Source organism: Dendrobates tinctorius, unplaced genomic scaffold, assembly GCF_039654945.1.
Source record: "Dendrobates tinctorius isolate UK_male_01 unplaced genomic scaffold, ASM3965494v1 ptg000075l, whole genome shotgun sequence".
Lineage (NCBI taxonomy): Eukaryota > Metazoa > Chordata > Amphibia > Anura > Dendrobatidae > Dendrobates > Dendrobates tinctorius.
Window position 1 is genome coordinate 23,442,343 of NW_027361743.1, and position 22,891 is coordinate 23,465,233.

The 22,891-nt window shown below is 43.9% G+C and overlaps 1 protein-coding gene and 1 long non-coding RNA gene across 2 annotated transcripts in view; both read left to right on the plus strand.

Moving 5' to 3' along the window:
- LOC141096614 (uncharacterized) overlaps positions 1-16,396 on the plus strand; it is a 73,995-nt gene extending 57,599 nt beyond the window's left edge. The window contains exon 2 of the long non-coding RNA XR_012233722.1: positions 16,078-16,396. This is a non-coding gene — a long non-coding RNA (uncharacterized lncRNA). The remainder of the gene's footprint in view (positions 1-16,077) is intronic.
- The window catches only part of ZC3H12C (zinc finger CCCH-type containing 12C), a 289,373-nt gene that overhangs the window by 83,787 nt on the left and 182,695 nt on the right, over positions 1-22,891 (plus strand). The gene's annotated exons all lie outside the window — the stretch shown is intronic.

The following is a 22,891-nucleotide window of genomic DNA, read 5'->3' on the forward strand; positions in this document are numbered from 1 at the left end:
TGAGGAGCTCGTCAACAGACTAGAGTTGTAGTCTGAGTCAGAGAAGAGTTATAGAGGAAGAGAGAAGTCTAGGAAAAGCTGGGGAGTGGAGCTGTGCCCAAGCTCACCCCAGAACAGAGCGCTAAAACTTGATGCCGGGGTCTGTGGCTGCATGGGTACAACAGTCCCAGCAGCTAAATCTGGAGGGCAGGGAATTGCAGGTCCTCTGGCCCATCAAACACTCGGGGCACAGCAGCATATCATAGCCCAGAGCCGCCACAAAGGAGCGACACCTGCAATAGGCTCCAGCTGCCTGCCATACGGGCAAGTACTAGGACAATAAGGAAAAGAGGCTCAAGCATAGCTTTAAGCAGCAAGGACCTCAGAGGACAGCACAGCAAGGAGGCCTCCAACTCTATCTGGCTTAGGGGACAAAAATTGCTTCCAGGCTGTCCGAACCTCCATTTCCATCTGCTAGCAGTGCTCCGGTCTGCATTCCAAACCATCAAGTAAAGGTAAAGGATACTACAGTTCATGTGTCTGCAGTTATTTATTATTCCCTCAGTCCTGCACCCCAACGTCACTATCCCTCATAAGAACTATAACTGCCCTGGGGCATAGCTCTACCCCTGGAGCTGTAACAACTCTGCTAACTACAGACCTGTCTCTAATCTTCCCTTCGTCTCTAAACTCCTGGAACGCCTGGTCCACTCCCGTCTAATCCGCTATCTCTCGGATAACTCTCTTCTCGACCACTTACAATCTGGTTTCCGCTCTTTACACTCTACTGAAACTGCCCTCACTAAAGTCTCTAATGATTTAATAACCGCTAAATCGAAAGGTCATTGCTCCCTGCTGATTCTCCTGGATCTCTGTGCCGCATTTGACACTGTGGATCACCAGCTCCTCCTCACTCTGCTCCGCTCTATAGGCCTCAAGGACACAGCCCTCTCCTGGTTCTCCTCCTACCTCTCTGACCGCTCCTTCACTGTATCTTTTTCCGGCTCCTCTTCTCGTCCCCTTACTATCGGGGTCCCGCAGGGCTCAGTCCTAGGCCCCCTCCTCTTCTCTTTATACACTGCCCCTATTGGACAAACAATCAGCAGATTTGGGTTCCAGTATCATCTCTATGCTGATGACACCCAATTATACACTTCTTCCCCTGACATCACCCCTACCCTAATTCAAAATACCAAGGATTGTCTGTCTGCTGTCTCTAGCATCATGTCCTCCCTCTATCTGAAACTAAATCTCTCTAAAACTGAACTTCTTGTGTTTCTCCCCTCTACTAACCTCACTCTACCTAACATCGAAATAACCCTGGAGGGTTCAACCATAACTCCCAAGCAGCATGCCCGCTGTCTTGGGGTCATATTCGACACTGAACTTTCCTTTACTCCGTACATCCGATCACTCAGTCGCTCTTGTCACCTGCATCTTAAAAACATCTCCAGAATCCAACCTTTTCTCACCTTTGAAACTGCTAAGACTCTTACTGTCGCTCTTATTCATTCTCGTCTGGACTACTGCAACTCTCTTCTGATCGGTCTCCCTCTTACCAAACTTTCTCCTCTCCAATCCATCTTGAATGCGGCAGCCAGGGTCATATTTCTGTCCAGCCGCTTCACCGATGCCTCCATCTTGTGCCAGTCATTACACTGGCTACCTATTCGCTACAGGGTCCAGTATAAACTCATCTCTCACCCACAAAGCTCTCCACTGTTCTGCACCGCCTTATATCTCCTCTCTCATCTCTGTCTATCGCCCTACACGTGCCCTCCGTTCTACAAATGACCTAAGACTAACATCCCCCGTAATCCGAACCTCGCACCTCCATCTCCAAGACTTCTCTCGTGCTGCTCCAGCTCTCTGGAATGCACTTCCCCAGACGATCAGACTGATACCTAGCCCTGACCTATTCAAGCGCGCTTTGAAAACCCATCTCTTCAAACAAGCCTACCACATCAACTACTCAGCAAGCTAACTTTGCCCTGTTCCCTCCTTCCAAATATTATTCTGAATCTGCACCCTACTATTCATCTGTCTCCACACCCTTCATGCACATGATAACTGCACTTGATACTTGTCTATTGCACTTAAACACACGGGCTGATGACCGGATCGTGCAGCTTTATATGAAAATCCCTATTATAATTGCCAGACCTGAATTAACAAGCATTTCTCACCTACTGTGTCCCCCCATTTCCTTGTAGATTGTAAGCTTGCGAGCAGGGACCTCACTCCTAATGTCACTGTTTGAATTGTCTTAACTTGTATTGAATTTATTGTCTGTACATGTCCCCGCTTAATTGTAAAGTGCTGCGGAATATGTTGGCGCTATATAAATAAAAATTATTATTATTATTATTATTATTATTAACAGACCCAGCGGTCTCCTTAGGCAGCATCCCCTTATTGCCGAACACCACGGGTGGCATCACGAATTTATACCCTATCAACTTTCCTCCTCATTTATTTTAATGGACACACAGGGCCACGGACCAGGTGACTTCCTCCACGACATTCCCTGAAGGACCGGCCTGGTATTGAGTACACCACGTCCCTGTGGGTTGCACCACTGTCACAGCTCAGTGCTTGTGTGGCGCCCCTGAGGCTTCAGTCGCCACAGAGGTACTGCACCTTCTCCTAAGGTGTGGTGCCCCACCATCCAGGTAGGGTGGGAACTCCCTTTCACATTCCAACACCTGCACCCCACACACAGGATAGTTCAGCAGGGACCCATCCATGCTTTATACTGGAAAGGTCATAGGGTGCCTTTTGTAGTCCCTGGCTTCGTAACACGGGAGGTGCTGGGGAGGCGGGTGGAGTTAGATATAAAAGAGAGGGAAGGTGTAGGATTTCAGGTCAGTCTGGGGTGAGTCCCAGAGAAAGGAAGTCACTCAGACAGGAGTGAGGATCCCTGGAAGAGGGATGGAGAAAGGAGTGCTGCAGCTGCCTCAGTGACCTGAGCCAGCTGGCACGGGAAGGAAGAGAAGGAGAATCATAGAATCATAGAATCGTAGAGTTGGAAGGGACCTCCTGGGCCATCTGGTCCAACCCCCTGCTCAAAGCAGGATTCGCTAAATCATCCCAGTCAGATGTCTGTCCAGCTTATGTTTGAAGACTTCGATTGAAGAAGAACTCACCACTTCTCGTGGGAGCCTGTTCCACTCATTGATCACTCTAACTGTCAAAACATTTTTTCTAATATCTAATCTGTGTCTCCTCCCATTCAGTTTCATCCCATTGCTTCTAGTCTTTCCTTGTGCAAATGAGAATAAAGTTGATCCTTCTACAATGTGACAGCCCTTTAGATATTTGTAGACAGCTATTAAGTCTCCTCTCAGTCTTCTCTTTTGCAAACTAAACATTCCCAAATCCTGCAACCTTTCCTCATAAGACAGGGTTTGCAGACCGGTCACCATTCTGGTCGCTCTTTTCTAAACTTGCTCCAGTTTGTTGATGTCTTTTTTAAAATGTGGTGCCCAAAACTGGACACAATATTCCAGATGAGATCTGACCAAAGAGGAGTAGAGGGAAATAATGACTTCACATGATCTAGACTGTATGCTTCTGTTAATACATCCTAGAATTGCATTTGCCTTTTTTGCTGATGCATCACACTGTTGACTCATATTCAGTCTGTGATCTATCAGTATACCCAAGTCTTTTTCACATGTGCTGTCACTTAGCCCTATTCCTCCCATTCTATATATGCTTTTTTCATTTTTATTGCCCAGATGTAGTACTTTGCATTTCTCCCTGTTAAAAACCATTCTGTTAGTTGCTGCCCACTTCTCCAGTTTATTTAAATCTTTTTGAATCCTCTCTCTCTCTTCTCTAGTATTAGCTATCCCTCCTAGCTTTGTGTCATCAGCAAATTTAATCAGTTTACCCTCAATTCCTTCATCTAAATCGTTGATAAAGATGTTGAACAATACAGGGCCCAGGACAGAGCCCTGTGGTACCCCACTTGAGACATTCTTCCAACTGGATGTGCAGCCATTTACGACCACTCCTTGGGTCCGATCACTAAGCCAGTTATGAATCCACCTAACAGTTGCCTTGTCCATTCCATACTTAGTCATTTTTTCAATAAGGATTGTATGAGAGACTTTGTCAAATGCTTTGCTGAAGTCAAGATATACTATATCTACAGCATTTCCTTGATCCACCCAATCAGTGATACCGTCATAGAAGGAAATTAAGTTAGTCTGACATGACTTATTAGTTACAAACCCATGCTGACTCTGTTTAATCACTTCATTCTTATCCAGGTATTGACAAACATGTTGTTTAATAATTTGTTCAAAGATCTTTCCTGGTATAGAAGTCAGACTCACCGGCCTATAGTTGCCTGGGTCCACCTTCTTCCCCTTTTTGAAGATAGGAACAACATTTGCTCTTCTCCAGTCTTCTGGCACTTCTCCTGTTCTCCAAGAATTTTCAAAGATTATGGAGAGGGGTTCAAAAATTTCTTCTGCTATCTCCTTCAGTACTCTGGGGTGTAATTCATCTGGACCTGGAGACTTGAATTCATTTAGGTTAGCTAAGTGTTTCCTCACTAACTTTCTGTTTATAGATATCCTGGATTCTTCTATTCCCTTAATAGGACAGTGAATAACAGTTGATGTTACATTTCCTTTCTGAGAGAAAACAGATGCAAAATAGGAATTTAAAAGTTCAGCCTTCTCAACATCCTGTCTTACCATTTCATCATTTTCATCCTGTAAAAATCCTATAGCATCTTTGACTTTTCTTTTACTTTTGACATATTTTTGACATACTTTTGACATGAGAAAGAGACGTAGACTGGAGACTACAGATTCCATAAGAGAGAACAGATCGGAACGAAGGAGAATAGAAGGACTGTGGGAACCAGGTTGAGAAAGAGAACCCTTCCAGTCCAGAGCGCAAAGGCCGGGGCCCGGTCCCCGAGGTTGATTGGATTTTTATGTCCGGCAACAGACACCGGAGGAGTAGTGAGCCACTAACGCCTTACTCCCGTCATAGACTTGGGACACAACAGCAACTGGATAGTGAGCCGGGACGCATAGAGGAGTCCCCGAAGCAGGCTACAGCTGTCTGTCATACAAGTAGAGACTAGGAACGCCTAGAGAGAGGCATTCCAGGATAACTAAGTACTGGAGTGCTTCGCACCTAAAGGCGCATTGGAGGAGTCGTTCAGTAAGGTACATATTGGCGGAGTGTGGAGGGGAGAATCCTATCCTGCCTGGAGGTTGGCTGGGGCCCTGACCTGAAGAACACGGTGCGGAGGCAGGCATTTGTGTGAACTGCAAACAGTGAGTAAAGCTTTGGAACCGCATACTCTGGTGTCCTCCAGTTATTCCAGCACCGCTACACCTGGGTACCAGCACCTATACCATTCTGCGCCTCTCCTCATCCATTGCACCTACACTGCCCTGGGACTACAGCTCCACCTGTGGGGAGCTACACCATCTTTGCTGCACCACACTATCAGTCCCAGTGGATCTGCATGCAGCATTGGCTCAACATCTCACTTGCCAAACATCACGGGTGGCGTCACGAACTATCCATATAAACTTTAACACCATTAACATCACCGCCATTGATATTGGGCGCCCAGAGCCACGAACCGGGTCACCGCTGCTGTGACACACATTCCCCCTGACACCGGCCCGGTACCGAGAACCCTGCAGCCCTGGGTGTGAGGGGCGACCCAATTTTGGCATCACGAACAGGATGACGAGGCCTGATGCCATCGAGTTCTGTGTGCCTTGGATTTACAACTTTTGAAAATGTGCAAAAGACCAAATTTAAAAGACTGTGACATGAATCTCAAAAATGGCCGCTGGCGTGGAGAAGAAGGGTGTGAAGAGATGGGAGGTCCTAAGAAAAGACCGCGAAGAGTATTGGGCCTTCCCTGCCTGAATTACTATGTGACAGATGCATGGCCCACCCCCCGAGGGGTTCGTATACTGGCTTGGTATGGAGGCGCTGGAAGAGGATGCCGCCCCCGGAAGGAGGGGCAGAGGAAGTCAGTGGTGAGCAGAAGGGCGGAGCAAGAAGGAGAAAGCGAGAACGCCATTTTGGAGAGTGAGGGAAGGAGGCCTGTGGAGCGCGGGGAAACGGATCTCCCTGGCACCATGGCTGGCAGCTCCAACCCAAACTATAAGATGAACCGCCGACATTTGGAAGAAGAAAGTCACGCTGACGCGCCGCCTGCGATTGAGGTGTGAAGCGATATGGATATTGAACTTGCAGCGCGCCCAGGAGGGGCCTACACCTGCGGTACCCGCGACACCGGTACCCACCGCTACCGCACTGGAGGCCCCCGCGGACCCGGAGCCACCACCCGCTGCCACTGGCTCGTTTCCACTGGCATCGGAGCAGAGACCCCACCGCCAGGAGGCCCCTGGTATGTCCGATGCCCCTACACCTGGGAAGGCCCTAGGGTGTACCACAGTTGCAGCGGCTGGCCAGGTCGTGCTTGATCTGGTCTGGGACCGGGATACCAGCCCCTGGAGGGGAACAGCACTAGTAACCTAAACTAAATCTCGTTACCCAGGAGGGTTTGTTTGCACCAGTTGTGCCTTTTTCTGTTTTTTTTTTTTTTGCTATCATGTTTTGTTTTTCTGGTAGCACTTTTGTTGCCTAGTTTTTGCAATAGCAGCGTTTTCACAATTTGCACGACACCATCAGTCCCAGTGGATCTGCATGCAGCGTTGGCTCAACATCTCACGGGTGGTGTCACGAACTATCCATATAAACTTTAACACCATTAACATCACCGCCATTGATATTGGGCGCCCAGGGCTACGAACCGGGTCACCGCTGCTGTGACACACATTCCCCCTGACACCGGCCCGGTACCGAGTACCCCGCAGCCCTGGGTGTGAGGGGCGACCCACTTGGACTGGCCGGTAGCTCTCCTGACCTGAGCGTATTTCTGTACACCTGTCATGCTTGGGTGACAAGAGCCGCCAGTCAGTCCAAGCATTGTGATGATCGTCGTCCGTGTTATTCGGCTGTCTGACTGCTTTCGGGTGTGTCCAATTTTTATTTTTCCCATATTTGTCCCATAAAGTAGAATAGATGTATTCACACACTGTTACAACCATAGATCTGGTAGTGAGATTCCTGTAACTCAGAACAGGTCTTAGGGCCCCGTCTCTCCAGCGATCTCGCTGTGTGTGACATCAATCAGCAACCGGCCCCCTCGCCGGGTATCGCTGATCGTGCAGAATCGTCCTGGGCCATTTTTTGATCATTGGTCTCCCGCTGGCCAGCACACATCGCTGCGTGTGGCAGCGGGAGACCAACGATCAGCAACGCTGCACGCTGATATCCAACGTAAACATCAGGTAACTAAGAGCCGCGCGGCTCTTGGATACCCGCTGTTTACCCTAGATACCAGCGTGCAGCTGGTCACTCAGGTCTATGGGAATCTGTAAGACTCGGATGCAGATTGGAGACTTCACATTTTGCTTCCGTTTTTCATCACGGATTTGTGGTTTAGTGATAAACTTGAGTAAAATCATGATCTTCCAAAGGTTTTTACTGCTTCGGAAGCATGGCGTCCTCCACACACAGAAGCAAATAGGGACAACTAGGAGGACACCTGAGGAAACATTGGGCTGTTTCTCTTGGATTTTATCTCTCACAATGGATGTGTGAATGTGGCCTTGGGGCTCATGCAGACGAGCATTTACAGCCTTTTGCTGTCTTGATTTGTGATCAGATTGCACACGGATAGTGCACTGATCAATGTTATGCATTAGGGCTGTTCAGTTGAACAATTTTTTTTTTCGCTCTGACTGTCCATGAGAATAAAATGTCAGCAGGCACTACTTTCTACTTAGTCTCAGATGAGACTCACACATTGGAGTCTTTGGGTGCAAGAAAAAAATCTGATCCCACATGGAAACCTAGGAAACTGTATGTGATCATGGACGTGTTTTAAAATAGTTGTATAAAAGCGGATGGCACACGGACATAAAAAATGGACACACGGATGGCGCATAGATTAAAATCCGATGAAAATTAGAAAATTGTCTACGTTTTCTGGTTGAAACCCAGGTGACTTCTCATACGCTTGTCCCTTAGACTGTCAGCCGAACCCGGTGATACCGGTGAGTTTGGCCAACATTAGTTGGGTGTGTATGGAGGATTTTAAATAATATCTAAAGATATGGGCATTTTAAGTATGATTTTTCAGTAGGGGACGTCACGACTTAGAGTGGCTAGGGCAGCATGAACACTGTGTTCACACATTGGGTTTTTGTAGGGTTTTTTTGCAGTTTTTTATGCAAAGTAAAAGCTACTTTTTACAGTACAAGCAAAAGCTATGAGATTTCAGAAACCATTGAAAGTAACAACAAAGTGAAAAAATGCTGCAAAAAATGCACTGGCTATTTTGTGGTGTTTTGGTTACTTTCAGACTTGCGCTATGAGGCGCAGGGCCACCGCTAAGCTCCGCCCCCGGCCACGCCTCCTCCAGTCAGCTCCTCCAATGGATGCATGACGCTGCAAGCGACCGGCGTACCCTATATATAGCGTTGGGTACGCTGGCCATGCACTGGTCTGCTCTTGCCGGCGCATGCGCCCTTTTGGCGCTGTGCCGATGTGCGCCAAACGCAACGTGTTGCATTTTTGTGCGCTCGGCTCATGCGCCGGCAAAAGCAGACCAGCGCACGGCCAGCATACCCAACGCTAAATATAGGGTACGCTGGTTGCATGCCGCGTCATGCGCCCATAGGAGGAGCTGACCGGAGGAGGCGTGGCCGGGGACGGAGCTTAGCGGCGGACCTGCGCTGCGCCTCATCACGCAAGTCTGAAATTAGCCTTTTACTCTGTTTTTGAAGCATTTGTCATGAATAAAACTAACTTTGTTAAACATGTACTGTAAACAAAGTACGAAAGTAATCCACTCACAAAAACGCTGCACAAAGTGTGAAAAACAGGCTTTGGAAGGCAGCATTTTACCTGTAAGGCGTTTTTTCAGCATTTCTTATGCATTTTTTATGCAAATTTTCTCATGCACAAAGCTTGTTTTTTGTCATTAGTATTTTGTGCTTTGGGTGTTTTTTTGCACAATAGGGCATGTCACTTCTTTTAGCGTTTTTTACTCATTGAAAGTAATAGGTGGTGAATAACATTGAAAATCCACACCAAAAAATACAAGTATCAGGTTTTGCACCGTTTTTTGTGCTAAAACTTGCATGGTCAAGAGAAAAATGTAGCATCACAAAAACACAGGAAAAACGCAAGAAAAAACAAGCAAAACCTGCTTTTTTCTGCAATTTCTTTCATGCCAAGAAAATGCTGAAAAATGCCTCGTGTGAACATAGCCCAAGACACCAAGTTTTGGCTAAAGAAAAAAATGCCGCAAAAATGCTGCATGAGAATATACAGTTAGGTCCATATATATTTGGATAGAGACAACATTTTTCTAATTTTCGTTCTCGACATTACCACAATGAATTTTAAACAAAACAATTCAGATGCAGGTGAAGTTCAGACTTTCAGCTTTCATTTGAGGCTATCCACATTAACATTGGATGAAAGGTTTAGGAGTTTCAGCTCCTTAACATGTGCCACCCTGTTTTTAAAGGGCCCAAAAGTAATTGGACAGATTAAATAATTGTAAATAAAATGTTTATTTCTAGTACTTGGTTGAAAACCCTTTGTTGGCAATGACTGCCTGAAGTCTTGAACTCATGGACATCACCAGACGCCATGTTTCCTCCTTTTTGATGCTCTGACAGGCCTTCACTGCGGTGGTTTTCAGTTGCTGTTTGTTTGTGGGCCTTTCTGTCTGAAGTTTAGTCTTTAACAAGTGAAATGCATGCTCAATTGGGTTGAGATCAGGTGACTGACTTGGCCATTCAAGAATATTGCACTTATTTGCTTTAATAAACTCCTGGGTTGCTTTGGCTTTATGTTTTGGGTCATTGTCTATCTGTAGTATGAAACGACGACCAATCAGTTAGGCTGCATTTGGCTGGATCTGAGCACACAGTATGGCTCTGAATACCTCAGAATTCATTCGGCTGCTTCTGTCCTGTGTCGCATCATCAATAAACACTAGTGACCCAGTGCCACTGGCAGCCATGCATGCCCAAGCCATCACACTGCCTCCACTGTGTTTTACAGATGATGTGGTATGCTTTGGATCATGATCTGTACCACGCCTTCGCCATACTTTTCTCTTTCCATCATTCTGGTAGAGGTTGATCTTGGTTTCATCTGTCCAAAGAATGTTCTTCCAGAACTGTGCTGGCTTTTTTAGATGTTTTTTAGCAAAGTCCAGTCTAGCCTTTTTATTCTTGATGCTTATGAGTGGCTTGCACCGTGCAGTATTTACTTTATTTACTCTGTATTTACTTTCATGCAGTCTTCTCTTTATGGTAGATTTGGATATTGATACGCCTACCTCCTGGAGAGTGTTGTTCACTTGGTTGGCTGTTGTGAAGTAGTTTCTCTTCACCATGGAGACTATTCTGCGATCATCCACCACTGTTGTCTTCCATGGGCGCCCAGGTCTTTTTGCATTGATGAGTTCACCAGTGCTTTCTTTCTCAGGATGTACCAAACTGTAAATTTTGCCACTCCTAATGTTGTAGGAATTTCTCAGATGGGTTTTTTCTGCTTTTGCAGCTTAAGTATGGCTTGTTTCACCTGCATGGAGAGCTCCTTTGACCGCTTGTTTCCTTCACAGCAAAACATTCCAAATGCAAGCACCACACCTCAAATCAACTCCAGGCCTTTTATCTGCTTAATTGAGAATGACATAACAAAGGGATTGCACACACCTGTCCATGAAATAGCCTTGGAGTCAATTGTCCAATTACTTTTAGTCCCTTTAAAAACAGGGTGGCACATATTAAGGAGCTGAAACTCCTAAACCCTTCATCCAATGTTAATGTGGATACCCTCAAATGAAAGCTGAAAGTCTGAACTTCAACTGCATCTGAATTGTTGCCGGCTTTGTACGGAATCACCGCATCCTATACATAGGACGGTGATATTTATCTTGCGGAGACTGAGCGTCTCCGCAAGATAAATAGGCATGCTGTGGTCTAGAAAGATGTGCCGCATGTCCGGTTAAGCAGGGACGCCTCAGGCGTCCCTCCACGCATATTTGAGATGGGATTTCATAAATTCCCCTCCACTATGCTGTAACATCTGGCCTCTGCGGGCTGGACACTGTGTCTGTACAGTCAGAGCAGCGTTTACTGACTGTGGAAACATACCCTGACTGTTTGAGGTTGTGGACAGGTGTCTTTTATACTGATAAGTTCAAACAGGTGCCATTACTACAGGTAATGAGTGGAGGACAGAGTAGCCTCTTAAAGAAGAAGTTACAGGTCTGTGAAAGCCAGAAATCTTGCAAGTTTTAGGTGACCAAAATACTTATTTTCCACCATAATTTGCAAAACAAATCTTGCCAAATCAGACAAGGTGATTTTCTGGATTTGTTTTCTCATTTTAACCCTTAGGGTGTGTGCACACGTTGCGGATTTTGCTGCAGATCCGCAGCAGATTTGGCCCTGCGAATCCGCAGCAGTTTCTGCTGCGCTGTACAGTACCATTTTTTTCTATGTAAAATGAAAAACGCAGTGCACACATTGCGGATTTTTCTGCGCGGATTTGCTGCGGTTTCAAATCCGCAGCATGTCAATTCTTTGTGCGGATTCCGCAGCAGTTTGGCACCTGTCCATGACAGGTGTCAAACCGCAGGCTAGACCGCACTAAATCCACAGATAAACCGCAGGTCTTTTGACCTGCAGATTTAGACAAATCTGTGCGGAAAAATCTGCAGCAGAATCCGAAACGTATGTACACACCCTCATAGTTGTGGTCTACCTATGATGTCAATTACAGGCCTCTCTCATCTTTTTAAGTGGGAGAACTTGCACAATTGGTGGTTGACTAAATACTTTTTTTCCCCATTGTATATTGATTTAATAGTTTATTTCCTGTGTCAGTCTTTACTGACCAGTTAATTGCCTAATATCGGCTTTTATTTGCCATTTACTTTTCTTTTCTTGATGTTGTTACTTCATTTTTCTTTTGATTTTCATACACAGTCTATGATGTGATGCTATGCTGCTCAGCGCTCTACATATCCACAGGGCTTCTCTCTATTTGCTTTTCTTTCCAATGATAACCTGCTGGCTGGTCCAGTCTTCTGTATCCACAATTTCCTTTTCTATTTCTTGGTGCCTCAGTTGGTTGCCCAACCTGTTTTTACGGTAACGGTAAGATAATGGAGCCTGAGCAGCTAATGAATGAAGGCAGTATGGCATCATGCTCACTGTACATGTGCTGCACTGTGCTCTCCCGCCACTCCTCACTTATAGTTTTCTGAGAGGAAAGATTTGATATCCCAAATTGGAAATTGTCTCCTACCATGTAAAAAAAAACTAACATAATACTCTGCTCAAAAAAATAAAGGGAACACTTAAACAACAGAATATAACTCCAAGTAAAGGCCCTTTTACATTTAGTGATGCACCAGCGATCCGACCAGCGATACGACCCGGTCAGGATCGCTGGTGCCTCGCTAAATGATCGCTAGTGAGCTTCCACACAGGCAGATCTCACAGCGATGCAGCAGCGATGCAGCAGCGACGCAGCGGACGATACTCACCTTTCACACACAGCGATCCTGACGTCCTCCCGCCTGCGTCCAGCGTCGCTCGTCATAACAGCAGGAAGCCCAGCAGGAAGCAGACGACGAGAAATGGAGCCACCCGATCTCACGCGATCAGCGATAACCAACAGGGGAGCTGGTCGGAGGTAAGTATCACACATAGCGATATCGCTAGCAATATCGCTATAACGTCACAAAATCAGTGACGTTTTAGCGATATTGCTAGCGATATCGCTATGTGTAAAACCCCCTTAAATCAAACGTCTGTGAAATCAAACTGTCCACTTAGGAAGCAACACTGATTGACAATCAATTTCACATGCTGTTATGCAAATGGAATAGACAACAGATGGAATTATTGGCAATTATCAAGACATCCTCAATAAAGGAGTAGTTCTGCAGGTGTGGACCACAGACTACATCTCATTACCAATGCTTCCTGGCTGATGTTTGGTCACTTTTGAATGCTGGTTGTGCTTTCACACTCATGATAGCATGAGACAGACTCTACAAGCCACACAAGTGGCTCAGGTAGTGCAGCTCATCCAGGATGGCACATCAATGCGAGCTGTAGCAAGAAGGTTTGCTATGTCTGTCAGAGTAGTGTCCAGAGGCTGGAGGTGCTACCAGGAGACAGGCCAGTACACCAGGAGACGTGGAGGGGGCCGTAGGAGGGCAACAACCCAGCAGTAGGACCGCTACCTCAGCCTTTGTGCAAGGGGGAACAGCAGGAGCACTGCCAGAGCCCTGCAAAATGACCTCAGCAGGCCACAAATGTGCATGTGTCTGCACAAATGGTTAGAATCTGACTCCATGAAGATGGTATGAGTGCCCGACATCAACAGATGAGGGTTGTGCTCACAGCCCAATACCGTGCAGGATGCTTGGCATTTGCCACAGAACACCAGGATTGGCAAATTCGCCACTGGCGCCCTGTGCTCTTCACAGATGAAAGCAGGTTCACACTGAGCACATGTGACAGAGTCTGGAGATGCCGGGGAGAGCGAAATGCAAAATCCTTCAGCATGACCGGTTAGACAGTGGGTTAGTAATGGTGTGGGGTGGCATTTCTTTGGAGGACCGCACAGCCCTCCATGTGCCCACTAGAGGTAGCCTGACTGCCATTAGGTACCGAGATGAGATCCTCAGACCCATTGAGAGACCATATGCTGGGCACTGGGTTCCTCCTAATGCAGGACAATGCCAGACCTCATGTGACTGGAGTGTGTCAGCAGTTCCTGCAAGATGAAGACATTGAAGCTATGGACTGGCCCACCCGTTCCCCAAACCTGAATCTGATTGAGCACATCTGGGACATCATGTCTCGTTCCATCCACCAACGTCACGTTGCACCACAGACTGTCCAGGAGTTGGCAGATGCTTTAGTCCAGGTCTTGGAGGAGATATGAGATGTGCAGCATCTGAAACAATGGATACTGGAAGCCTGTGCTAGAATTTCTTCTGCAGTGTTGCTATCAGTGTGTCAAGAGTGGGAGAAAAGGGTTGCATTCACAATCCAACGCAATGGGCAGCACTTTGAACACATTTCATAAGTGGTCATAAACGTACAACTCATGAAAGAATAAAGTTACGTTAAAGCCAAGCACACCATTGTTTTTCTTGTGAAATTCTCAATAATTTTGATGTGTCACATGACCCTCTTCCCCTTGGAAAAAATAAAGTTGGATCCAAAGTGGACAACTTCAAAATGGCCGCCATGGTCACCACTCATCTTGAAAAGTTTCCCCCCTCTCATATACTAATGTGCCACAAACAGGAAGTTGATATCACCAACCATTCCCATTTTATTTATGTGTATCCATATAAATGGCCCACCCTGTAGATCAACACAAATGGGAGAAACAACTACAGGAAGCAAAAGACTGGGTACACTTGGGTAGTATAGCATATAATACACTGTAAAATACAAAAAAGGATTATGCCAGAAAGAACATAGAGTCCATATGGAAAGTAAAAAGAAGTCACAGTGACAATCCTACATAACACAAATCTATCTAACAGCATATAGACCACACATACAGGACTAATAGTAAAGGTAACGTTACCTGCAAGAAAAAAGTACTCGAGTGACTTCAGAAATGGTAATCTGTGGAATTTATGAATTTATGAAGCACATCCATGTGCTGCTCAGACATATACTGCTGTAGTGAGTTAAATGCTTACCCATCGTAGGTCCGAACTTACAACAGCCTCCCCGCGGTCCCTGACGCGCGTTTCGCATGCTCGCTTTATTAAAGGGGGATGGTGAAAGCGTGGGTGCACTTTATAAATTCCATATGATTACTATTTTGTGATGTCACTCGAGTACTTTTTTCTTGAGCCCTCCAATGTGTTTGCATATTTTTCTCTGCTTGCCCAAGTCTCACGCTGGACCTGCAGCCTCTCCTCAGTATACTGGCATGTTTCCTCCTTTCCCTTACTGATTGCTTTATGTCTCATTGTGATTTTGTCTGAAATTGTTGTTGCTAAATTTATTAATAAAGGATAATTTTGTATTTTAATATATAGTGGTCTTTGCTACTCCTTTTCTCGTTGTTCATAGTTCTTGTTTAGGAAGTAGATGGTATACGCTCTAGCAGTACATACCTTATCTTTTCTTTTCGCATTTTGCGGTTTGTTTTAAGTCACTCTGGGTTCTCTTTCTATCTAAGCACTCATTTCCTTCTGTAGTTAAATTGCACTCTTTTCTGCCCTCTGGTTCCTTAGGAGGAATGTAAAGTGCTCAATGGCCTATTAGAGAGCATATGCCCAAGCTGTCATTTTTAAGGCTGTTGTTAGGGCTATTCCAGCCAATGTAGGAACCACTAGGGACTGCAAAGTCAGTATCTCTATTCTGTAAAGGAACCAGCTGGGTCAGTTGCTGCTTTTTTTTGTGTTTTTATCTATTTTCCCATGTAAGTTGTTACACAGTCAAATCAGGAAAATGATAATAGTCCACAAATTTGGGAATCTATGTTCTTGCCTTGCCAGGTAGACTGAGAAGCCACACTACATCACTGATCCTACAAAATACATTTCTCCCCTATCCGGAGATTCTGGTTTGGCTTTTATCCTAATCATCTAATAAGGCTCGTTAAAGGGTCGACATTGACTTTTAGGATTGCTACTTCCAATAGGTGGCACGATCTAGTCCTCTTCCTCTCTGAAGAGACAATATGCATAATACCCCTATCCTGTGGACATATATGATCACTGGGGTTCTAACTGCTGGGAAACACTTACCAATCACAGGCTTTGTAATTTCTGTCAGTCACATAGTGAATTTTAGTGGCAATCATGTATGTGCACTACCACTCACTCCACAAAGGGGGATTTGTATTCCTGTCCTTGTAAAAGGTGGGCTCTGTGCATTTTATTGCAGCTTTAGTGAGAGGGAAACAATTGACTGAGAAATGTCATAGATTATTTCAGATAATGTAGTATGTCCTTCTCCACAGAGACCAGGAAGAGACAAGGGAGCTGCACACCTAGACTAATAGACTCCTCAACATTGAAATTACAATACCAAGAAGGAAAAGTCATGGACGTATGGAAATCACAAGATGGATAGACATGTTACTGATATGCAAATGATGAAAGATGTAAACAAAATTTTGAAAAGATGATGATTTATTCATTATTTAGTATGATCACCATGTCCAGAAATCTCCGCACTTATAGCCTTGGCTGCCATCAATGAGATTATTTCTGATTTTCTAAGGAATATTCTCCTGCATTGAATGCACTCGAGCAAATCATCAAGATCTGATGCTGGCAGCTCCCTCTTTAATTGCTCCAAGGAGATCAATGTTGAAGAGGGACACCCAATTGTCAACTTGAGTAGAAAGCATTCACCATGCGAGAAAAATGACTCAACTGAAAAGCATAGACCTGGAAAGCTACATGGAAATGCAGATGCTCTGTCAAGGGTGCACTGTTTGTTGGCAGATGGTGCACAGACTCAGCTTTTGGGCAGGGGGGTATGTAAGAAGGAAGGAGGTTAAGGTCCTGGAAGACAGGTTTGTCATACTGCGATCGTTTTTATTTTCACTGGATTTTGGATCTGGAATTTAGAAGAATCCAAAAGAACCTGGGTGGGGAAGGTCGCTCCCATACTCCAATCCGGGTATTACTGGCCTAATAAAATGCACATGGTCTGTCTCAGAGAGTAGTGTGCTGAGGCTGGAGAAAAACAGAGCTGTGGGGATAATCTGTACTACAGCCTGAGAGGTTCCTGTAATACCAAGTTGGTGATACATTTTGATTTACTTTGCATTACCCAGAGAAAGGACTGTTTTATTTGTGCAGAAGAGAGGACTGTTTGGTTATTCATTTGTGCTAAAGAAAGCTTGTTTAATATTAGAGCTGTAAAGTTTATGAAGAACATTAAACTTTATTCTGTTTTTATATAAAAACACTGTGCTTGTCCGTATCCAAGCAGCTAATAGAGAGCTGAAGCCTTTACAATAGTTACATAAAATACTATTACTGTACGTAAATGTAATATCCTGATTTAAATAATATATATTTTTCTAATGAAACTTTCTCTTTAAGAGTGCAATGATGGGATTTGATATGTGATATTGCAAGGTTCAGCTGAAATGTTCAGATTCATTAGAGAATCATATAATTAACCTAGATTCATCAGTGAAAGGTAGCACATGCCAGGAATTGTGTATTTGTTCTAATTTCTCCCACATATGACCAAGTGACTCGAAAAAGTAAACCATGCAATGCGTGTCTATTTACAGAAGAAAGGAAGACCACAAACTTAGTGACCGAGATTCTTGTATTGATTAATGACAGTAACGCAGTACACACGCAGTTTTTTTTTATATGCCTGCTTAAATAGATATAGGCCAATAACTGTTTGCTAAATGTATGTGGCTAATTGTGCCAATTACATGGGTCATCAGTGCCATTAGTGGTAATTAACAAGCCACGGCTCCTTTTTTGGGTTTGTTTCACAGTAATAGATAGATTTGGACAGTTTATATGTGTTTCAATGGCAGCAAAAATAGATTTAGGGCAAGTTTGATTCAGTAAACATTGAAAGGAGCCAGATGATTGTAGTTAAAGAAAGTCACTATGTAGGTCAGCCAGCCATTCTATTCAGTTTCCACACACGTGACACTTGTGACACACCACTGCTATGGGATCGGAGCACAGAAGAAGTGCATTTCAGTCTTGGTAATCCTCCATTGTAAATGGCAGTATAACAGTCTGCAGCCTTGTCAAAAGGAGGATGAAGTGTCAGTTTGGTAGGTCCTCCGCTGTGCCTCATTTGCGCAGTGTAATGACCACGTACATATTAGATGAAAGTCATCCGAAGCCGCCAATTTCAGTAGGACCAGTCAACCATTTGATGCTTGATGCGTCTGGAGACTCTCCTCAATAGATCATTGCGCCATTGGAATTTCGACAGCGACCCTTTATTTACGGGGGAGGTAGGCCACTGCCAGGGTATTCTGGTTGTGGCTTTATCCTCTCCCCTTCAACCAAACGCTCAGGTGTATTAGGGAGATTGGATTGAAGAGATAGCGATGTTCGTACAACAGTTATCTCATGTGCATGGCCACCTTTAGACAACCTATCTCTGGAAGTGTTCATTTGCCAAAAGTATTTGGGATAATTTCCTAAATTACCTGTTATTGATAATTTATTGATAATATGAAAACAATTTTTTAAAACTTTTTTAAATGGTCTTGCAGAAGGTTTTTTAAAGAATTGTGCACTTTGCATAACTAAGGCCTTTTGCAAGAACACTAACCCTTCTAGACCCCATTTCTGCCACCTGTGTCACGAATCTGTTGTTGGGTGTCCCAGGAAAGGGACTCCTTCCCTGTCCCTAATGCTAGGGGCACCCAAGTTCGCCCTGTTCCCCGGATTACTTCTGATAATGAAGACGTCGGAGCCATGTACCTTGCCTTAGCTCCTGAATCCGCCCTCAGTCTGCACCCTTCCCCCACCCAGGGAGTAGTAGTGTACCGTAATACACCAACCAGACTAACAAGGTAATACGAACAGGGATAAAGGAAAATACCAATCATACAAACATACATGCATAAACAACCGAGGTAAACACCGGGGAGTGGAGGATGGGGTTAAACCAAAGAAGGAGAAGAAAGGGAATTATTATACACTAAGAAACCAGCAACTGTCACAAATAAATCCACCAAATGCCTTCTCCAACAACAACCACCAGCAACCTCCAGCCATGCAGCATAAGCTAGCTCTGACTATTAGTGCTAGCCAGGGTCTCAGATTATATAAGCAATGGGAGTGGCTAACAGTTCACAGCTGAGAGCCTTAATGCAGGAAAGCTTCCAGTAGCTCTCAACTGAGCAGATTAACCCCTGCACTACTAAAGAAAATTACACCATTTAATATGAAGGTCAAGTGCTTCTAATCAGTGCAGGTCTAGGAGAAATCAGACACAATGATACTGCACCCTAGTACCACTCACAGGAAATTTTCTGGGAGATTCTCAGTGGCTTTTATTGAAATTTGTCAACTCATTTGAGAGTCTAAAAGGTCTTTTCTTTCACTTAAAGGGAATCTGTCACCCCTTTTTTGAGATCATATAATGATATCATTCAATTGTGTGTCACATAAGGATTCTCTTAGTACGTTTGCTTCCCCCTGACCCCGCACCTTTCATGCATAAATACCTTTTTTATATCGGTTCAGATGTATGTAAACTGCCACGGTCCGGTCCGATGGGCGGGGCTTATTCACCTGCTCCCCCCTCCCTGTCTTGCTCTACGCATTTCTCCTTGTGTAGAGCAAGACGGGGGGAGCAGTTGAATAAGCCCCGCCCATCGGACCGGACCGTGGCAGTTTACATACATCTGAACCGATATAAAAAATGTATTCATGTATGAATGGTGCGGGGTCAGGGGGAAGCAAACGTACTAAGAGAATCCTTATGTGACACACAATTGAATGATATCATTATATGATATCTCAGAAAAGGGGTGACAGATTCCCTTTAAAGCAATTTTAGTAGCAAAGATTATAATACAAAGTCACATACCATAGAAGAAAAGCAGGACAAAGGCACAGCTGTGTGACCTCGGGTTAATGAAGCTGCACACACTTCAGGGAATACGGGTGCCACTTCCAAGGAAAATAGTCTGTATATCCATAGAGAAGAAAGCGGATAGGCACAATCCGTCCCGTGCAAAAAATATCCTTTATTGTGTCATTATATTACCAACAGCAGGCAGATAAAACGATGGAGCAAATACAGACGATGATCGTTTCGATGATCGATTCGCGCTTACATTGCGCTGCAACAGGTCATATGTAGGACAAAGCTCACAACAAATTTCAAAGCAACCTTTGCCCTTATCCCAACCAGCAAACATCAGGTGAAAGCATCTCATTAATTATGAACAAGTAGAAGGCAAAAAAAATTGCAAAAGAAGAATAGTTAAAAACAAATAAAAAGATCGCAAAAACACAGCCATGTCAATTTTATCATTGAAACCTGATGGACCTTGAGCACGAGTCCGAATAATCCATCTGGCCTCCTTTCTTAATAATAATTTATTTAGGTCCCCTCCTTGTGCAGGCTTTTTAACGGTTTCAATCCTTGCAAACCGTAAAACTTCATGATTGCCTGCATGTTTTTTTTCTTATATGTTCAATTAGCCTATGGACTCCTTTACCTGAGGTGATGTAATTAAAGTGCTCACGAAAGCGTTCAAATAAGGGACGAATAGTGTTTCCAATATAGTGAAAACTGTTGGCATATGCAACAGAAAAGGACTTATTGTTTATGTAAAGGAGGACTTTACACTAGCCTGACAGCAGATGGCGATGGTGTGAAGTTATATGTTTGCTGTATTGTGGGGAGGGAGGTTCTCTATTGTAGTTGTTACTTTTACTTTCGCTTTTGAGTGTACTATGGCAGAAGCATGGACTGTGTGTTACTGAATTCTTATCCCATGTTTACCCATATGAAGTAAATACTGTTTACTCAAGATAACTTGCTCATTGAAGTTCTCTGATATACTGGTGGTCATTCTCAGATGATACACTCTGCTACAAAAACCGCATGGGCAAAAAACAACGTATACAACGTAATTTGTGCGGCATGTTATAAAATCTTGGACTTTATGTGAAATTCCTCCCATCTGTAAATGTCTAGTAGTAAGATGGAAGGAACAGAAAGAACAATTTCCGCATTTATGATTACCTACAGGTATATTTTTTTGCAACCAATTATTAGATTCAGCTTTTACACGATTGCAAACTAGTGTATCTTTAATATTCTTAGTCCTCCGGTATGTAACAAGCGGGCCCCTGGACACTATATCCACAATTTCTTTTTCTCCCTCTAGCAAATGCCAATTCCTGTTGATTGCAGATCTAATTTGACTATCCATAGGACCAAATCTAAAATTAAAAATAAATGTTTTTTCTTTTTTTACTCTGTTGTACCCAGGGTTTCTTTTCATATGAAGCACTAGGACAGTCCTCAACCCTCTTTAATTCTATGTCCTGAACAGATTTGGGATAACCCCTGTCTGAAAAACGTTTATAGAGGTCCATAGATTGTTCCTTAAACCTAATGGGGTCATTGTTAATCCTTTTCAGCAGTAAAAACTGGCTGTAAGGTAGGGATTTTTTCAAGAACAGCGGATAAGCGCTGTCAACATGCAGCAGTGAATTGGTGGAAGTTGGTTTGCGATATACTTCTGTTTGTAAAAAGCCATCATCAATTTGTAATTGTACATCCAAAAATTCAAGATTCTCGCCCCCAAATTTGGCAGTGAGACTCATATTCATATTATTGGACGTGTTCAAGTGATCCACAAAATGGTGGAACGATTCCTGGGACCCGTCCCATACTATGAATATATCATCCAAATATCTCGGAAGGAGTTTAATTTGCTTAAAAAAAAACAATTTTTTGTGGAGTAGATAAATTTTTCTTCAAAAATCGCAAGATATAAGTTTGCAAAGGTACATGCAACAGGGGTGCTTGTACATACCGGAGGACTAAGAATATTAAAGATATTCTAGTTCGCAATCGTGTAAAAACTGAATCTAATAATTGGTTGCAAAAAAATATGCCTGTAGGTAATCATAAATGCGGAAATTGTTTTCTCTGTTCCTTCCAACTTACTACTAGACATTTACAGATGGGAGGTATTTCACATAAAGTCCAAGATTTTATAACATGCCGCACAAATTACGTTGTATACATTGTTTTTTGCCCATGCGGTTTTCACTATATTGGAAAGACTATTCGTCCCTTATTTGTACGTTTCCATGAGCACTTTACTTCCATCACCTCAGGTAAAGGGGTCCCGAGGCTAATTGAACATATAAGAAAAAAAACATGCAGGCATTCCTGAAGTTTTACGGTTCGCAAGGATTGAAACCGTTAAAAAGCCTGCACAAGGAGGGGACCTAAATAAATTATTATTAAGAAAGGAGGCCAGATGGATTATTCAGACTCGTGTTCAAGGTCCATCAGGTTTCAATGATAAAATTGACATGGCTGTGTTTTTGTGATTTTTTTTATTTGTTTTCAACTATTCTTCTTTTGCAATTTTTTTTGCTTTCTACTTGTTCATAATTAATGAGATGCTTTCACCTGATGTTTGCTGGTTGGGACAAGGGCAATAGTTGCTTTTAAATATGTTGTGAGCTTTGTCCTACATATGACCTGTTGAAGCGCAATGTAAGCGCGAATCGATCGTCGAAATGATCGTCGTCTGTATTTGCTCCAACGTTTTATCTGCCTCCTGTTGGTAATATGATGACACAATAAAGGATATTTTTTTCACGGGACGGATTGTGCCTATCCGCTTTCTTCTCTATGATTATAATACAAAGTATAGTATAATAACCAAACACCTCAAAATATACCACTGCTTAAAGAAAGTGACTGTAAAACACTGACGGTCAGTTTGGAAGTAGATTTTGAATCCATCTTCAAGCCAAAAAGGTCCAACTAGCTCATCTTTAATAATACCAGCCCATAGCATTACTCGCCTCCTTCTTGCTCGCTTCTGACTTGAAATGTTGGTCTGTGTCTGTTTCTGATCCAGCCACTGGCCCATCCATCTGGTTTGTCAAAAGTCACTCTCTTTTCATCAGTCCATAAAACCTTTGAAAAATCTGTTGTCAGATATTTCTTGTCCCAGTCTTGAGGTTTCACCTTCTGTATCTTGCTCAGTGGTGGTCGGGTTTCTGCCTCCTCACCTCGACAATGTCTCTGAGCACTGAACACCTTGTTCTTCTCTGTCGTTTTCA